General features: G+C 41.7%; 1 protein-coding gene across 2 annotated transcripts in view; it reads right to left on the bottom strand.

Moving 5' to 3' along the window:
* Positions 1–13,373, bottom strand: part of ISOC2 (isochorismatase domain containing 2) — a 39,895-nt gene extending 26,522 nt beyond the window's left edge. The window contains exon 1 of one of the 2 annotated variants that reach the window (XM_060255292.1): positions 13,321–13,373. The gene's annotated coding sequence lies outside the window, so the exon portion shown is untranslated. The remainder of the gene's footprint in view (positions 1–13,320) is intronic. The other variant, XM_060255294.1, reaches the window with a different exon arrangement.
* Between the last annotated feature and the right edge of the window lie 4,301 nt (positions 13,374–17,674).

The raw sequence follows: 17,674 nt of genomic DNA, 5'->3' as shown, positions 1-17,674 counted from the left end.
ACTACAACTCATAGAAGCAACTGTTAAAGATATGATGATGTTAAAAATGAAGATATCTTATAGTATAAATATCCGACTAGTTTAAGTGCCTGATGTGTGTGGATGTATATATGTATGTGTAGGAGTATGAATGTGTATGTGTGTGTATATATATATGGGTGTGTGTGTGTGTATATACATATATCGTGTGTGGGTGTATATACATATATGGTGTGTGGGTGTATAAACCAGTAATGAATTAATTGGATAACTACAAAATTAAACTAAAAAAGAAATGAATTGATATAAATTAATGATAAAAGGTTTTATCCCCCTCCCCATTTCTCCCCCCTTTTTTATTTCCTTTTCACGCCTCATTTCTTTTACATAGGTTTCTCCCTTTCCCTCCCTCCTTTTTTAACTCCTTCCCCCTCCCCTTTCTTTTTTCTTCCTTCTCTCTCAGCCAACCCTCTCTAAAGGCATATGTGAATGGATAATAATAAATAAGAGTGAACATATGAACATATGAAGCTGCCTAGTGCAATGAGAGGGCTGGGTGGTGTGAATATTTATAGAAATAGATCCATATAAAGACGCATAAAACTCATAAGGATAACTGGTACAGATATTATATGGAGTTATTGGACATTATAATTATCTGACTAAAGTGTTTTAGATATATTCAAATTAGAAATGAATTAAGTAGGTAATTAAATACTTTGTGCTAAATTGGAATGAATTATCACAAATTAATGATGAATTATGTTTATTCTCTCCCCTAACTCTTTCTGTTTCATATTTTCATTTTTACTTTATTTGGCCTATGGACTTGATCTTTGATATTTTTGATACCTATTTATTTATTTATTTATTTTATCTCTTATTGCTTTCCATCAGTCCCTTTCTATGGAAAGATACGTAATTGATTAGTTAATTGAATTTCGATGGGAAGGTTGGTGTTTATATCATTAAGAATAAAAACATGCATGGAAATATAAGTAAAGGCAGAATGTATAGAAAGGAAAATATAGGTATGATAGATTATTGTTATTCAAGTATTACAGTTGCTAAATATAATTATAGATGTAGGTGGGAACGAAAGTTTAAATATGCATATAAGGTTTAAAGGACATTAAATGTAATGTAAATGTGTAGGTTTTATTAAAATGTTTTATAGGGTCTTATATAGTATTGGTATATTTAAGAGGTTATTGGAAAATTTATGAAAGTTTTACAAAATTCTTAAAATTCTTAGAAGGTTGACATAGGCAGTAATAATACTTCTGTAAGAGCAAGGGAAGGTAGAGGACTTAACAAAGCAACTGGTTTATTTGTTTTTTATATACATAACTAAATTAAATTGCTTGAAATAAGCCCCCCTGTAGGGTAGGGTAGGTTAGGTTAGGTGAGATATTCTTTTCAGACAAGGAAGTTTTTTACTAGCTTCCTTTCTCTCCCCTTTATATAGGGAAGGAATTCTGAGAAGTATCCCTATTTAGGGGAACCACGTTTGAAGTTTTCGTGTTAAGTTGTGTTAGGTTATAATACAGTTGAGTACTCTTAAGCCACATTAAAGATGGCACATATGTACAAACTTCTTAGTTGGAACTGTAGAGGTCTTAATAACATTGTAAAACGCAAAAGGCTTCTTAACTCTATGCAAAAGGAAAAGGCAAACATTGTATGTCTTCAGGAGACACATCTAAAAAATGCTAATGAAAAACTGTTATCCTCCAATTGGTTTACTCAAAGTTATTTGGCTGCAGGGACTTCAAAATCCAGAGGTGTAGCAATTCTGTTCTCAAAATCAGTACCTTTTCATTGCCAAAAAATAAAGTCGGATCCTAAGGGTCATTATATTTTTGTCAGAGGGGAAATAGAAGGTCAGCCACTTACAGTAGCATCCCTATATGCCCCAAACGTAAACAAGAAAAAATTCATAAAGGCCACTCTTAATCTCCTAGCAGAATTTCAAATTGGTGAAACCATTATTGGGGCAGATCTAAATTATATAATGGACCCTACAATGGACAAAACACACAAAACAGGAAAAAAAGCAACAAAAAGCACTGAATTATCAAATATGATTGAGTCATTTAATTTGGTAGACATATGGCGTTTATTGAACCCGGAAGTTAAACAATACACTTACTATTCTAGTTTACATAAAATTCATACCAGAATTGACTATCTTCTTATAACTAAAAGGCTAGCCAATCAGATACAAGAGGCAGACATTGGCCCCCGCATAATCTCAGACCATTCGTGGGTAACATGTACACTTTCCACTCAAAATGATGACACGCAAGGATATCATTGGAAATTGAATAAATTGTTATTGCAAGATGAAGGGATATGTGAAAAAATAACAGCTTCAATACAGGAATACTTTAAATTTAATTCAACCAACGATGTATCGCAGGAGACATGGGACGCATTCAAAGCTGTTATAAGAGGGCAGTTAATAGCAATCGCATCCACCTATAAAAAAGAGAGACAAGCACTACTATCTGAAATAACCAGTAATATCAGGCAGTTGGAACTACAATATGCTAAAAAAGGAGGTAAAAAATTGTTAAGAAAGCTAGAGCAGGAGCGTAGAAAACTAGAACTATTAGAGACTTCTCAAATACAAAAAAATTTAATGATACTCAATCAGAAATATTTTACTAAAACACCAAGGTTCATTAGGTTACTTAGGCAGAGGACCATCCAAAAAAAGGTATCTCATCTTATTTATAATATGCGTAATCCTCAAGGACAACTTGTTAATAAATCTAAAGAGATAATTCAGATTTTTTATAATTATTACCAACAGCTGTATAAATCAGAGGAACCGGATCGAGCCAACATTAAAGAATACCTTAATGCTATAAACTACAATGTCAAAATAACACCTGAACATCTTTCATTTCTAGAGCAAGAAATAACACAATTTGAGCTGGATTAAACTTTAAAGCACATCAAAAACAATAAGGCACCAGGTAGAGATGGTATACCCATTGAATTCTATAAGAAATTCAAATCTGTGTTATTAGCTCCCTTAGTACAAACTTGTAATTCAGTAATGGTTAATGGAACTATACCTACTACATGGACAGAAGCTAGAATCACAGTGATACCCAAACCAGGGAAGGATAAACAATACCCTGCTTCCTATAGACCCATTTCTGTCTTAAATAATGACTTTAAAATATTCTCAGCTGTAATGGCTAACAGATTAAATAAAATAATTGCATACTACATTCATAGTGACCAATCGGGTTTTATTCCCACTAGAACTCTTACAGACAATTTCCGTAAAACTTTAGATTTAATCTTTGTAGGAAAGCAAAAAAAAGTGGAATCAGTTCTGTTGGCCATCGATGCGGAAAAGGCCTTTGACAAAGTGGAGGTCCCATATCTACTTACTCTATTACAACATATGGGCTTTGGACCAAAATTCATGACCTCTATTGAATCCCTGTATGCTAAACCAAAAGCACAAATCTATATTAATAACTATAGATCAGAGGATTTTAATCTACATAGAGGCACAAGACAGGGTTGCCCCTTATCCCCCAACTTATTTGCCCTCTCAATAGAACCATTAGCGTTTGCTATAAGAAACGATAAATTAATCAGTGGTATTCAAGTAGGAGAAGAGGAACATAAATTAAGTCTTTTTGCGGACGATGCAATTTTCTATTTAACTAAACCCTTTCAGTCAATTAGCTCATTACTCCATCAAATCAAAAAGTTCAGTGTGGTATCCGGATTTACTATAAATTATACAAAATCTGAATTGTACCCTATAGTTCTGTTGCCAACCTCCAGACGGAAATTAACAAACGCTTTTCCTTTTAAATGGGTACAAAAGTCTTTTAGACACTTGGGAATTCAGATACCATTGAATTTACAAGACCTTTATTCTGTAAATTATAAGCCTCTTGATAGCTCTATAAAATCAAACATGGAACAATGGGGTAAAATTAATCTAACCTTGCTGGAAAAAATAGATATGATTAAAACCTTTGTACTTCCTAGATATTTATTCCTATTCTATAACTTACCATGTTATATCCCTTCTAAAGAATTCAAGGATAAACAAAACCTTATTTCTAAATTTTTATGGTCACATAAAAAACCTAGATTTCAATTTAAGTTAATGACTAGACCAACAAAACAGGGTGGGTTAGGCTTGCCTAATTTAGAGGCTTACTATTTGGCCGCTAACTTAAAAAATATATTATGGTATGCAATGAAGGACTGTGATAAAGCTTGGGTGAATATTGAAGCATCCTATTTATTAGGGGACCAACTGTGGGAAGCCATCTGGAATACTCCAAATGATAGGCACTTCATTTCCAAGGACAATCCTTATTTAACCCTAACATTAAAGATATGGGACAAATACAAAAAAACTCTAATACCATCTATTTCACCGATGGCAAGCTTCCTAGGACAATCCTGGTTTAAACCAGGTCAGGGTACATATGATTTTAAAATCTGGAGGGAGGCTGGTATACATCAGTTTCAAGACATTATTAAAAACAAACAAATGTTGACTAAAACGCAACTAGAAACCCAATATAACATAAATATACCATGGTTTCAATATCAGCAACTTCATTATGTCCTACACAATCCTAGGATCATAGATATAATAGATAGACCGTTAACACCATATGAAAACCTGTTAAAAAGAAGTCCCAAACAGGCTAGAACTTTAACTTCAACTATTTATAATCTTCTTAATTTTAAAAGTTGGTCCGAAATTACTAGTCAACAAAAGGCTTGGGAAAAGGATTGTGGTATACCATTTACTTTAGAACAATGGCAGACTATATGGGAATCCCCTCTCTATAATACTTACTCTTTAAAATTAAAACTTCAGAATTATAAACTCTTCTCAAGGTGGTATCTGACGCCTAAGAAGCTATTTCTGTCACATATAAAACCCAACCCTGAATGCTGGAAACACTGTAGGCAGGAAGGGTCCTTTTTACATTGCTGGTGGCTGTGCCCGGAAATTAATAATTTTTGGAAGGAGATTAAAAAAACAGTAGACAATATTGTTGAGGGTAATATTCCTTTTACCCCAGAGTCAATCCTTCTGAACTACTGGCCAAATTTAAAACTTTCTTCAGTAAAGAAGGAGTTGGCAGCTTTATTACTCATGGCGGCCAAGCTTTTGATAGCGCAACATTGGAAGAGTGATGTGTCTCCTAATAAACAACAATGGATGTCCAAAGTATGGGAAATAGCAGCATTAGATAAACTAGCTATACAGATAAGGGTGAATGATTTACCACAGAAAGACAACAATTTTATTGAAAAATGGTTCCCGTTTTTAAATTATATTAGCTTGGATGATGAATTTGAAAAATGCATTCAAAAAAAATACATAACCTTCTCATACTACTAAATTTCTTCTCAATTTGGAAAAAAAGATAGGATACATTGTGAAATAATATACTTGAAACATGGATGGTAAATGCTTAGATATGTATTAACAGAAGACTGTAAGAGTACTCTTTATGTTGTTTTAGTATTTATCTGTGTTATTGTTTATTATGTTTAATGTCTATGAATATTTTGTTTAGAAAAATTAATAAAAATTTAAGTGTGAAAAAAAAAATATGATTGGTTTCAAATTCAACAAATAAAAAGCCTGGTGGAGAATGATATCAAAACTGAAGGAATAAGACGTGAGCAAACAGAAATTGAAAAAGGTCTGCTTGGAGATAATGAAAAATTAATTTAAAAAAATATATAAGTTACTGTTAAAATGGTCTACAGAAGATGAGATAGTAAAAACTCAAATGATTAAGTGGGCAATCAATGTAAATAAAGAAATACAGATGGATACATGGGAGTATCTTTGGAAGAACTCTATGAAATTATCAATATTTTAAGACTAATGTTGATTTTAAAAGTTTGTATAACTATTGTATGGATATGTTGTTAGCCGCCCTGAGCCTGCCTAGGCGGGGAGGGAGGAATATAAATAAAATCTATTATTATTATTATTATTATTATGAAACATGTCAGAGTATAAAAGAAAATTGTTTTAAAATAATGTATAGGTGGTATATGACCCCTAAAAAATTGGCAAAGATGAATAAAAAGATGCCAGACAGATGTTGGAAATGTAGAAGACATGAAGGTTCTTTTTACCATATGTGGTGGACTTGTGAAAGAGCGAAAAAGTATTGGCAGATGATTCAACAAGAAATTTCAAGGATTTGGGGATATGAATTCAAGAAAGTAGCAGAGACTTTTTTATTGGGATTACAAATGGAAAAATTTCCAAAAGAAGATAGAACTTTGATCTGGTACTTGCTTTCAGCGGCTAGGACATTGTATGCGCAGTTATGGAAGCAAGAAAAAATACCAGAAAAATGGGATTGGATTGTAAAAGTTATAACATGGAGTGAGATGGACAAACTAACAAGAATCTTAAGAGACTATGATTTGGAAGTGTATGAAAAGGAGTGGAAAAAGTTTAGATGTTATGTAGAAGAAGAATGGAATATAAAAGGATATTGGACAATTTTTTAATAATGATCAAGTACTAGAAAAAAGTAGAATATGAATATAGGTTCTTATGGTTTAAGGGTACCTTTAAATGTTAGTATTTTAAGTATATAACTTCGGCGGGAGTCAAGTAACCGGGGAGGGGGGATTAGAAAATCGCATATGGGATAGATAAAAAGAAGGTATTAATGGATATGGTTACCATATGTTATCAATAAAATTGCGTTTTCAAAAAAAAACACAGTGGAATCAGGGAGGTGGTGAGCTCCCCCTCATTGGCAGCCTTTAAGCAATGGCTGGACAAACACTTGTCAGTGATGCCGTAGGGTGGTCCTGCTTTGAGCAGGGGGTTGGACTAGATGGCCTTTATGGCTCCTTCCAACTCTGTGATTCTATGAGGCTCTATACAAGGGCATTAGGATATATGCCACTTTATTCCTAAAAATCGCCAGCATAGAGTTTGACTTCTTTGCTGCTGCGCCAGACTGGGTCGATATTTTCATTGAGTTGTCCACTATGACCCCAAGATCCCTTCCAGTCTCAGTCGCAGTTAAAACCCCATCAACATAACCATTTTTGTTTCCAACATGCATTGCCTTAAAACACTGCATTGCATACTAAATACAAAAAAAATAACTGTGATGAGGTCTTTTTCTGAACAGGAACACAGTTCTGGCTGGCTTGGTGTCAGCGGGGTGGCTTAATAAGCAAATAAGTTCCAGCTGGGCTTTTTCTACAAAAAAGCCCTAGTTGTGATATATGAACTACTATACTTTATTTAATGAAACTACTTATGAATTTCAGAAATATCATTTACATAGAGAATTAATAGTAAGAACCATAAAATAATGTTATATAACCATTTTCAACACAGTCCATTCTTGTGCTATAATAGTTGTGAACTCATTTTGTGTTACAACTTCATCAGAAGTTGGGCAGCCCAATCCAGACATAAGTGGCGGCCAGACATGGCTTAGCTGCCACGCCGCTAGTAGACTTCCTGAGGACTTCGGCATGCTGGAGCGTGGGGAGGGGAGAGGCGTAGCTTGCCGTGAGGGAGACGGTCGCCATGGCAATGCCGCTGGCAGAGGCAGGGAAGGGAGGCAGAGGCAGCCGGAGGGAAGGGCCAGCCCACCCCTCCCATTGGCCAGTCCTGGCGCATGCACCACAGCTCATGACAGTCAGGGATGGGGAGAGGCAGCCCCAAGAGGCTGATAGCCATCCCCAACCCGCCCCCAAACAGAGAACGGAGCCAATGATGGGCAGACCATCACAGGCAAAGGAGAGATGTCCCACCAACACGGGGAGGAAACAGGAGTGAGGCTGGGCATGTGCGCACGAGAAGTCTGGCTTGGTGGCGAGGTGGGGGTGGGGGCGAGACAGGTCCACATGGGACCACGGAGAAGCCATCAATCCCCTCACACCCTCCCACTGTCAGAGACTCTGCCAATGGCACGCAGACAAGCAGGAAGTACCAAGTGCAGGAGTTTGCTGTCATAGACAGCGGCTGGAATGTGTGTCTGGGAGTGAGCAGCCCAGCAGCAGATACCTCCCCACCCAGAGACCCTCCTGTGTTGCCCTGACGCCCCCTGCCATGTGCACGGAACACCTCCCCCAGGGGCCGCAGAACTCAGAGTGCGAGTGCATCAGCCGCAGAACTCTGAGTCCACTTCATCAGCCCACCCCTTAGTGCCCTGCACACAATAGCCCTGTGGGGTTGGGTAGGCTGTCAGCCCGGGCAGGCCAAGGGGCGGCACTCCCCTGCCCAGCCACACAGGGGGCAGCGTGGCAGCTCATAGATTGTTCCCCCCCCCCCACAAAACCAAGTCTGCCTACCCTCCCAGGCATTCCCTCAGAGAGGCCACTGACAGGTGCCAGCAATAAAAGAAAAGGCTTTGTTCCTGGCTAAAAAATGAAGAATGGTGTGCTCTTTATATAAAAATTACAAAAATATTTTCCTTCATGAGGACTCAGTGCTTGTAGCTTTGGAGACTGTTATGCCAGCTATTGACGTGCTCCTTATATAAAAGTGAATTACATCGATGGGTGCTTCCTTCATGAAGTCTCAGTGCTTGTTGCTTTGGAGAGTGTTGAAAATGCTCTTACAACACAAGAACGAACTCTGTTGAAAATGGTTATATAACATTGTGTCTATGGTTGTTATCGTTAATTTTCTATGCAAATGATATCTGTGAAATTCATAAGTAGTTTTATTAAAGTATAGTTATTTTTATTTATTTATATATCAGTTATTTTTTTAATTTAGTATGATATTCACACTGTGATCCCATTTAATCGTTTTCTGCCTAAAACACTCCATGTAGATAGATCCCAGTAGGCAGCCGTGTTGGTCTGAAGCAATAAAACAAAGCAGTAGACAAGTTGGTCTTAAAGGTGCACTTGTCTACTGCTTTGCTTAAAACACTGAATGGCATTTTCCACACTGTAGTTGTTACACATAGCATTTTATATTTTAAAGGCCCAGATCGGATTTCCTTGATCCCCCTCTCATTTTATCTTCGCAAAAGACTGGTGATGTAGTTTAAGTCAAGAGAAAGCAGATCTTTCATAAATCAGCTGAGTCCAAAGCCAAGAAGGGACAACAAGCAGCAGCTGGGACCAGAAGAAAGAGAAGTGGTGCCCTCTGCTGGTGAACAACTCTGCTAGTTACATATTCTGTGATGACCTTTAGTTTCTGCAGCTTTGAGGATGGGGGACAGGTTGCTTGGAGAGATGCAGCTTATCACTCCATGCTCAACCCTTTCTTCCAGTGAACCAGAAGGATTTGACAAGTTTGAGTCCAGGGAACAGTTATTGACAAGGCTGGTCAAATGTTTTTTGGCACCCTAGGAAAATGAGAGCCCTGACCTGGCTAGCCTTTTCTTTTCAGATCTTGAAAGCTAAGCAGGGTCGGCCCTGGCTAGTATTGAGATGGGAGAGCCTCAAGGAATGCCAAGGTCATGATGAAGAGCCAGGCCTCAGAACGTCTCTTGCCTTGAAAACCGCACAAGGGGTCACTGTAGGTCAGCTGTGACTTCACGGCCCTTTCCACCACTACCAGTCCAATAATGACTTTGCCTCCCTCCCCTTTCAATATAGAGAAAAATAGAAAGAACTACTTTTGTTTATAAGAGATAACATCAGTTTTGTTTCAGATAAAGAAAATAAATTACCTTCCTTCCAATTTGGTGCCTCATAGCACCTGACACCCTAGATGCCACCTAAGTTTGACTGTATGGTCAGCTGCTAGTAACTGCTTAACTCATTGAAGGGCCCATTAATGGAATGTTGCTGAAATCCTTCTTACAGAAGACTTCCTTGGACCCCCAGAGGATTTACATAACTACAGAGCAATCACACACATTCCCTTTCGGGGGCAAGATGGCTGAGCAGGTGGTGCCAGTTCAGGTCCAGGTTATTCTGGATGAGACCAATAATCAACACCCATTTCAGTCTGCGTTTAGGCCTGGTTTTGGGACGGGCACTGCCTTCGTCATGCTGTGGATGACCTTCACCAGGATACTTTCAACAGAGCAACAATTCCCTATAGTTTTCTCTTTGCTACTGGGGCTGCCAGTTCCATGCAGATGCTACAGGGATTTCATGAAAACAATAGGTCTCTAGCCCCTTTTGTTGTGGAGATAGAAGGGAAAAGGTGGGTCTCAGCAATGAAAAGGCCTAGAAGTTTTAAAAAAATTAAGCTGGGAATCCAGAGGACCTAATAGAGAAACTGCTGTAACGTAACAGAAATCTAGCTATTAAAAAAAGGTAGTTGCCTGTGCAAGCCCCAGTCGTTTCCGACTCGGGGGTGACGTTGCATCACAATGTTTTCACGGCAAAATTTTTACAGGGTGGTTTGCCATTGCCTTCCGCAGTCATCTACACTTTCCCCCTAGCAAGCTGGGTATTCATTTTGCTCACCTCTGAAGAATGGAAGGTTGAGTCAACCTTGAGCCGTCTGCCTGAATCCAGCTTCTGCCGGGATTGAACTCAGGTCATGAGCTGAGAGCTTGGACTGCAGTACTGCAGCTTTACCACTCTGCGCCACGGGGCTCCAATCTAGCTATTGCAAACCTTAAAAAAAAAACCAGTGTCAATGGAGAGGGTATAACGGCTGTAGGGGAACACAGCAGAGAAAATGGAACAGAAACGGACAGCACCTTTTGAAGCACAGGATACCTCTGCAGAAAGCAAGCATGCTTTGGCTGCATGGCTGCAGGAAACACTGGACTAGAGGTGATTTGAAAAAGGACAGAGGAACCACAGAAAGACAATGAGTGGTAGGGATGGCAGCTATTACATCTCCAGATGACAAAGATCATCATTTCCCCTGGAGAAAAGGCTGCTTGCAGAGTGAACTCTATGGCCTTGCACCATGCTGAGGTCCTGCCCCCCCTCCAAAATCTTCAGGCATTTCCCAACCCAGAGCTGGCAACCCAAATGGATGAGTAAGGTTCCTTTGTGAAAGTGCAAAAATATTCTGCCACAATTGCGGACTCAAACTGGAGCAAAAAGCACAAGTAGAAGTCATGCAGGAGCGACATGGGAGAATTGAGACTGGCCACTGTAGAAAACAAGAGGCTGGACTAGATCAGTCTGATCCAACAAGGCTCTTCTTATGCCATGTACTGCACTCAAGTGTGCCATTTTTCCTGTGCCACTCCTGGTGCATTGCATGGTTCTCTAGGGCAGGGTTCCCCAACCACCAGGCTGTGGACCGGTCCGGGTCCATGGCCTGCTAGCAACTGGGCCACGGAGGGAGGCAGAGGTGCTGCACTGCCTCCGCCTGCCAGGGACCCAGATAGATGAAAGAGGCAACGAAAGAGACAAAACATTTAATGGCATACCTTAATACAACAGCTAGAATATTGTTTGTGCAAAACTGGAAACTTCAGCAAGTGCCTACAAACCAAGAACTGATTGGGAAAATATCAGAGACAGTTGAGATGGACTATCTCTCCTTATTACTGGGCGGCAAATCTAAGGAAGAAGCAAGAAAATATTGGGAGCTGTTATACGTTTGGTTGGACACTTGAAGCCGATTTTCTGATTAAGACTATTGATGTGAAACACAACTATTTACTAGTGTATATATATTGAATATATGATCCAATTTAGATAAGTTTAAGCGAGAACTCACATTTACATAATAACAATAATTGAGATTTTATTTTAAATATATGGAAATATCTTACAGCCTTTTCATGGTGAATGATATAATGATATGCAGAATGTACTACTTTTCCGTTTGTCTATTTATTGTTTACTTTCTGTATCCATCTTTTCCCCTCCCCCTTATTCTTGTTCTTATGGAAATTTAATAAAATTTTAAACATAAAGAAAGAGGCAATGTGCTCTTTTGTAATAAATAATTCTGCAAGGAGGCAGCCTCAGAGAGAGGTAGAGCAGCCCCACTGCTCCTTCTGCCCGCCCAGGACCCAATCAGCTGATCGATGGGGGTCTTTAAATGGGAGGGAGAGGCAGATTGGCCTTCTGCTGCCTGCCCACTTAGTGGGGAGGTGGCAGAAACAGCCCCAGTCTCCCTCTTCCCATTTAAAGACCCCCATGTGAGGCAGGGATGGGGCATGGGGGGCAGCAAAACCCCCAGCACCGCCCTTGCCTCCCCCACCCACCAGTCCATGGAAAAATTGTCTTCCACAAAACCGCTCCCTGGTGCCAAAAAGGTTGGAAGTCACTACTCTAGGGGCAATAACTTTAACATGATTTACACAATTGCTACTGACCCCCTAGGATACAAGAGCCCTTCATTCTGTCAGGGCTGCTCACTGAATTTGCTTTACTCTTTGACCCACTGCAACCAGACCAAAGACTATGGAGAAGTCTGTGATACAGCTGCCAACATCTGGTAGGACCTGGAGATCTGCAATTTGGTACAAAGATCAGTTCCCGTGAAGGAAGCAGCTGCTCTGGAAGGTGGGCCATATGACATTATTCTCTTCCGAAGTCCCTCCCCTCCCCAAACCCTGCCATCCTCAAGTTCCACCCCAAAATCTCCAAGAATGTCCCAACCCAGAGTTGGCAACTGGAAACATATCCTCACATGCCAGGAAGAGAAGGTGCAGGGTAGCAGCTTGAAAGTGCAACAGGCTGGAAATGTAAACGAGGCAGACTGGACTACTATGACTTCTCATAGAGCTGAGAAAAACGGCATTTTTTAAAACAGTGAAAGACAAGCAAGAATGGTATCCGAAGGCGCGGGCGTGCACATGAAAGCTTACCCCCAAAATTAAACTTTATTGGTCTTAAATGTGCCACCGGACTCAAATTTTGTTCCAAAGTAATACATTGTGTGGTCTTGGCGGTTTTAGGAATTTATCTTTTTGCGTGTTATTTCTAAATAGTGTGTGTGTGTGGGGGGGATCACTATCACTTTCTGTACCCAAAAAAGGGAGAGAGAAGTAGACAGAGCATCTTGAACGCTTTGGAGGAAGGCTGTGTTGACCCGTGTGAAAAAAGCGAGGTTGCAATCTGACATCCAAGCTTAAGCGGAGGTAAACGAGTCAGACCTCTCCCCCCGCCGCCACTAGCGGGAGCAGCTTCTGTTCCCTTCTCCCCACTTAAAAAAATCAACAGAGGTCAACGAGGAGTACGAAGGAAGATGCTAGGTTGTTCAAGTAGTTTACACCAGAAAGGGATTGGGATGATTTGGGGGAGCGCAATGCATGCGCCCGATCCTACGTATACACAGGTAGAAGCATTAAATAGGAGTCCAATAGCATTTTAAAGATTAACAAAACGATCCCAACCCCCCAGAATTATTTATTACAAAAGATGTCGAGGTGCAGATGACACCGGGGGTACCTGACCGTTCACACAAACGCCGACTCCAAGAGAGTTGCGGATTCGCCCTCCTCCAATATCACTCACGTGACCACTTCTAATTCCTGATTAGTTTCCCTCTTCTTCCCACCACTTTCCACAGGAACTCACCTTTCATCCCTAGTCTTCGCCGTTTGATTCGCTAACCAATCAGGAGCTGGAGCAACGCCTACAGAACCTTCGGCCGCCCAATAAACTGACACAAAAACCAAGGGTTGGTGTCATGGAACTCACCCCTCACTTTCAGCCAATGACGTCCCTCCTTCTCGCGTTCGACGCAGAGCCGAAAGGCAACACCGCGTTCCTAAAGTGCCCGAGCCGAAAACGTTTAAAGGGGCTCCTCATTTCCCCTCTACAAAGCCTGCGGCCTGGCGGATGGATGGCTAGTCAGAAGGTGTTTTGCATGGTTAGATGTTCACTTCACTCGACCCCTGACTTTTAATTAACTCGGGAAGGAGGTCACAATTTAGTGCAAAGACGGACCGATCCTATCTATGTTCATTTGGTGGTAGGTTTCACCCAAGTGTGTGGGCTCGAGTGGTAGCTCTAGATGGAATCAAGCACCCTGATTGCGCTGATGCACTTTAGAATGGAAACAAAAATCAAGGTCTGCATTCTCTCGGGTTGCCTAAAAAGGGATACCTAGAGGGAAGAGGTGACCGTCTGGAATGAAAAAAGAACGCTGTCTTCTGAAAGGGACTGCCTGCTCCACTGTGTCACACTAGATGTTTACATGATGAAAATCTACACATTCCTCTGTAGAGTATAAAATTCTGCATAGGTCACAGGCAACAGTATCATGCTATTGCTAGAAATAACGGACACTGGTATTGGGTATAAAAGGTACTCGTGTAGGATATGACTGATTTTACAGGTTTGAAATGGTGTGTTGGTAACTAAACACAAAATCATCCAAGAATATAATCTAGTCCACACTGGAATCTCTCGTTATTTAACAGATGCAGGATGACATAGTTAAAGTGTTTCCCCAGGTTCTTGAACAAATCCTTCTCACACACAAATCACAGCAGGGCGGCGACTAGACTACTCCCTCCACTTTTGTGAGAAAGAATACTGTATATTGCTGAAAGCTTGCCTGCTAGTTTAAATCATTGCAGAGAACACCCACCCACCCCAGCTCAACTAAACCAGACAGCCAATGGAATCATACAGGGTGGTTTTGAGAACAGAGAGGCCTGAGACTGATCATTACTTGCATCCATTGTGCCCTCTAAGATGTGAGTGGACCCACATTAACACAGCCCATTGCCCATTTTAAGATTACAGCAGTTATATTCTGCTCAGAATGTGAACTACTCCACTCAGTAGGGAACAAAATTAGAAAGAACATCGCAAATTGATCCCCCCTCCCTTTGTCAATACCATTTTTTCTGTTAGGAAAACACAGATAAACTTAGCATTAAAGATCTGTATTTGACAGTGTAATTTCAAAAATGAGTTAGTGTAAACAAGTATGGGGAGTGTCAACACATGGAGCTTAGCAGCAGAGTAAGAGGCTAGTTGCTGGGGAGCTTGGAAGGATTTTCTGGGCTCTTACTGCCTTTATAAAGGCTATGTATATCAAGATGCAGCCTGTAGTCAGGTTAGTGCACTGTCCAGTTTGTTGAATCTGAATCCTTTTGAGAGAGATGCATGAGAAGAATCCTTAGAGGGATTTGAGAAGTGAGCCTTAACCAGCTCAGAGACTACCTGTTGCAGTTTCCTCCTTGCTGCAGTATTTATGCATCAGCGGAATCTGTTTTGTTGCCTTGTTTTGTATGGCGGAAAAGCTTTCAGGAATATTCATTTTAAAATCAATGCATCTTGCAAGTCTTGCTCCTGAATTAGTGTGTCAGAAAGAAGTTATATTGTCTAAAAAAATGAGAGACCACTTGGATAACTTGCAGAACACAGCCATCTTTTAGCAAATAGACCCCTCCCAAGTCAAGGGGGTTTTTTTTGGAGGGGGGGGGCTGACCTCATTGGTGGGATTCCCAAAACCATTTTGGCCAGTAAGTGTTCATTTCTGCTATAGGCTGAGCTATCAACAAAATTCCTTGGGCTGCAAAGGGGTGGGAGAAGAGAAAGAATAGGTTGTGCATTAGATTACAGTTTGGGGCCAAACCGAGACAGCAAGAACCGTTCCCTCCAGTATAGGCAACAAGCCAGTCAATGGAATGCAGGCTAACCAAAAACTGCTGAAATTACACACTTTGTCCTGAGATTATATTTTTATTGACGCATTACTGGCTTTGATGGGAAACGATCTGATAATGTGAAACACTGAAAAAACAGGTTGCTTACCTGTAACTGATGATCTTCGAGTGGTCATCTGTGCAGTCACACACATGGGTCTTGCCGCAGGCAACGGATCCATACCTCGGAGCTCCAATAGCTCGTTTATAACGTCTTTTGGCGCGCTTTCCTCCCGCCCTGGGGAGCAGGCAGCGACTGCGCATGCCTGGAGCGGGGGGAGAGCGCCCATTCCACTCAGTTTCTTCCAGCCGCCACTGGCAAGACTAGAAAGGTTAAAGCAAGAAGTACCAGAGGCCAGCAGCGGGGAAGGCTGGGTGGGCGTGTGTGACTGCACAGATGACCACTCGAAGATCATCAGTTACAGGTAAGCAACCTGTTTATCTTCTTCGTGGTCTCTGTGCAGTCCCACACATGGGTGACTAGCCAGCTAAGAGTCCTGGAGGAGGGTGCTGGAAAAGAAAAAGTTAGTCACCTGACCCATACCAAAGACTGTGTGGTATAGGAGTATAAGCGGATGCACTCACCTCCATTTCAGTGAAAGATGGATCTGAGGACCGCTTGTCCGAAGGAGGCGTCACGTCTCGCACGAACGTCCAACGCGTAATGGGAGACGAACGTGGAGGGAGAGGACCAGGATGCGGCTGCACAGATGTCCTCCATGGAGACGCCGTGCAAGAAGGCCGAAGACGTCGAGACCGCTCTAGTGGAGTGCGCCTTAAGGCCTTCGGGCAGAGGCTGCTTAGCCAGTTCGTAGCACAGCCTAATAGCACTCACTACCCATTTTGAAAGTCTCTGGGTAGAGATCTTGTGTCCCCTGCAAGGGTTTCCGTATGCCACAAATAAATTAGGGTCCTTACGAAAAGGCCGTGTACGATGGAGGTAGAAGGATAATGCTCTTCTTGCGTCCAAAGAATGCAAGGCCCGTTGTCCCTGGTCAGTTGGGTTGGGAAAAAAGGTCGGCAGAGAGGTTGCAGTCGACAAGTGGAACTGGGAGACAACTTTAGGAAGGAACGCAGGGTCCGGTCTCAGGACAACCTTTTCCTTGTGGAAAATGGTGTAAGGAGGATCGTGGCGGAAAGCGCATAGGTCACTTGCCCGCTTACCAGAGGTGAGGGCAACGAGCAACGCTGTCTTCCAGGAAAGAAGGTTGAGGTCTATGGTGGCCATGGGTTCGAATGGTGCCTTCATAAGCGAGGAAAGAACTAGGGATAAACTCCAAGTTGGAACAAGAGGTTTAACAGGGGGATTGAGGTGCAACATGCCCTTGAGAAAGGACTTGGACAAGGGATGAGAAAAAACTGTCTTGCCGTCTACCGGATTGTGGAACGCGGAGATGGCGGACAGATGAACCTTGAGGGATGAGTAACAGAGTCCTGATTTCTTCAGTGAAAGCAAATAGTCCAGGATCATATTGAGAGGTACCGATTCAGGAAGTAGATGGTTAGTAGCCGCGAACGAGGAGAAGCGTTTCCACTTCCTTCGGTACGAAAGCCTTGTGGAGGGCTTCCTGGCATTAAGAATAACGTGGGCTACCTCTGCGGAGAGGTGGGAGGTCGAATTCTCCATGCCGTAAGGGCCAGAACCTGAGGGTTGTGGTGCAATATCTGACCGTTGGCTTGGGAGAGGAGGTCGATCGCGAACGGGAGACGACGGTAAGTGTGATGAGATAACTGGAGAAGTCTCGTGAACCATGGTTGCCGTGGCCACCAGGGGGCTACCAGGATGCAGTCCGTGCCGTCTCGTGTTATCTTCATCAACACCCGAGTTAGTAGAGGGGTTGGTGGGAAGATATAGTGGAGAGGACCTGTCCATCTGTGTAGGAAGGCGTCGTTCCGCCTCCTGGAAAAGTAGCGTGGACACTTGGCATTGTCCTTGGAAGCAAAAACATCCACCTTGGGTGTTCCGAAGCACCTGAAAATGGGTCGAAGGTAGGTCGGATTGAGGGACCATTCGTGGTCGTCCAGACGAAACCTGCTCAGAGAGTCGGCCAGAACATTGTCGACACCTGGGAGGTGAATCGCGGTCAGGTAAATGTTGTGCTCCAGGCACCATTCCCAGAGTGAGACGGCTATACGGCAGA

Source organism: Heteronotia binoei, chromosome 15 (assembly GCF_032191835.1).
Source record: "Heteronotia binoei isolate CCM8104 ecotype False Entrance Well chromosome 15, APGP_CSIRO_Hbin_v1, whole genome shotgun sequence".
Classification (NCBI taxonomy): Eukaryota; Metazoa; Chordata; class Lepidosauria; order Squamata; family Gekkonidae; genus Heteronotia; species Heteronotia binoei.
This window is presented reverse-complemented; position numbering and strand designations above follow the sequence as displayed.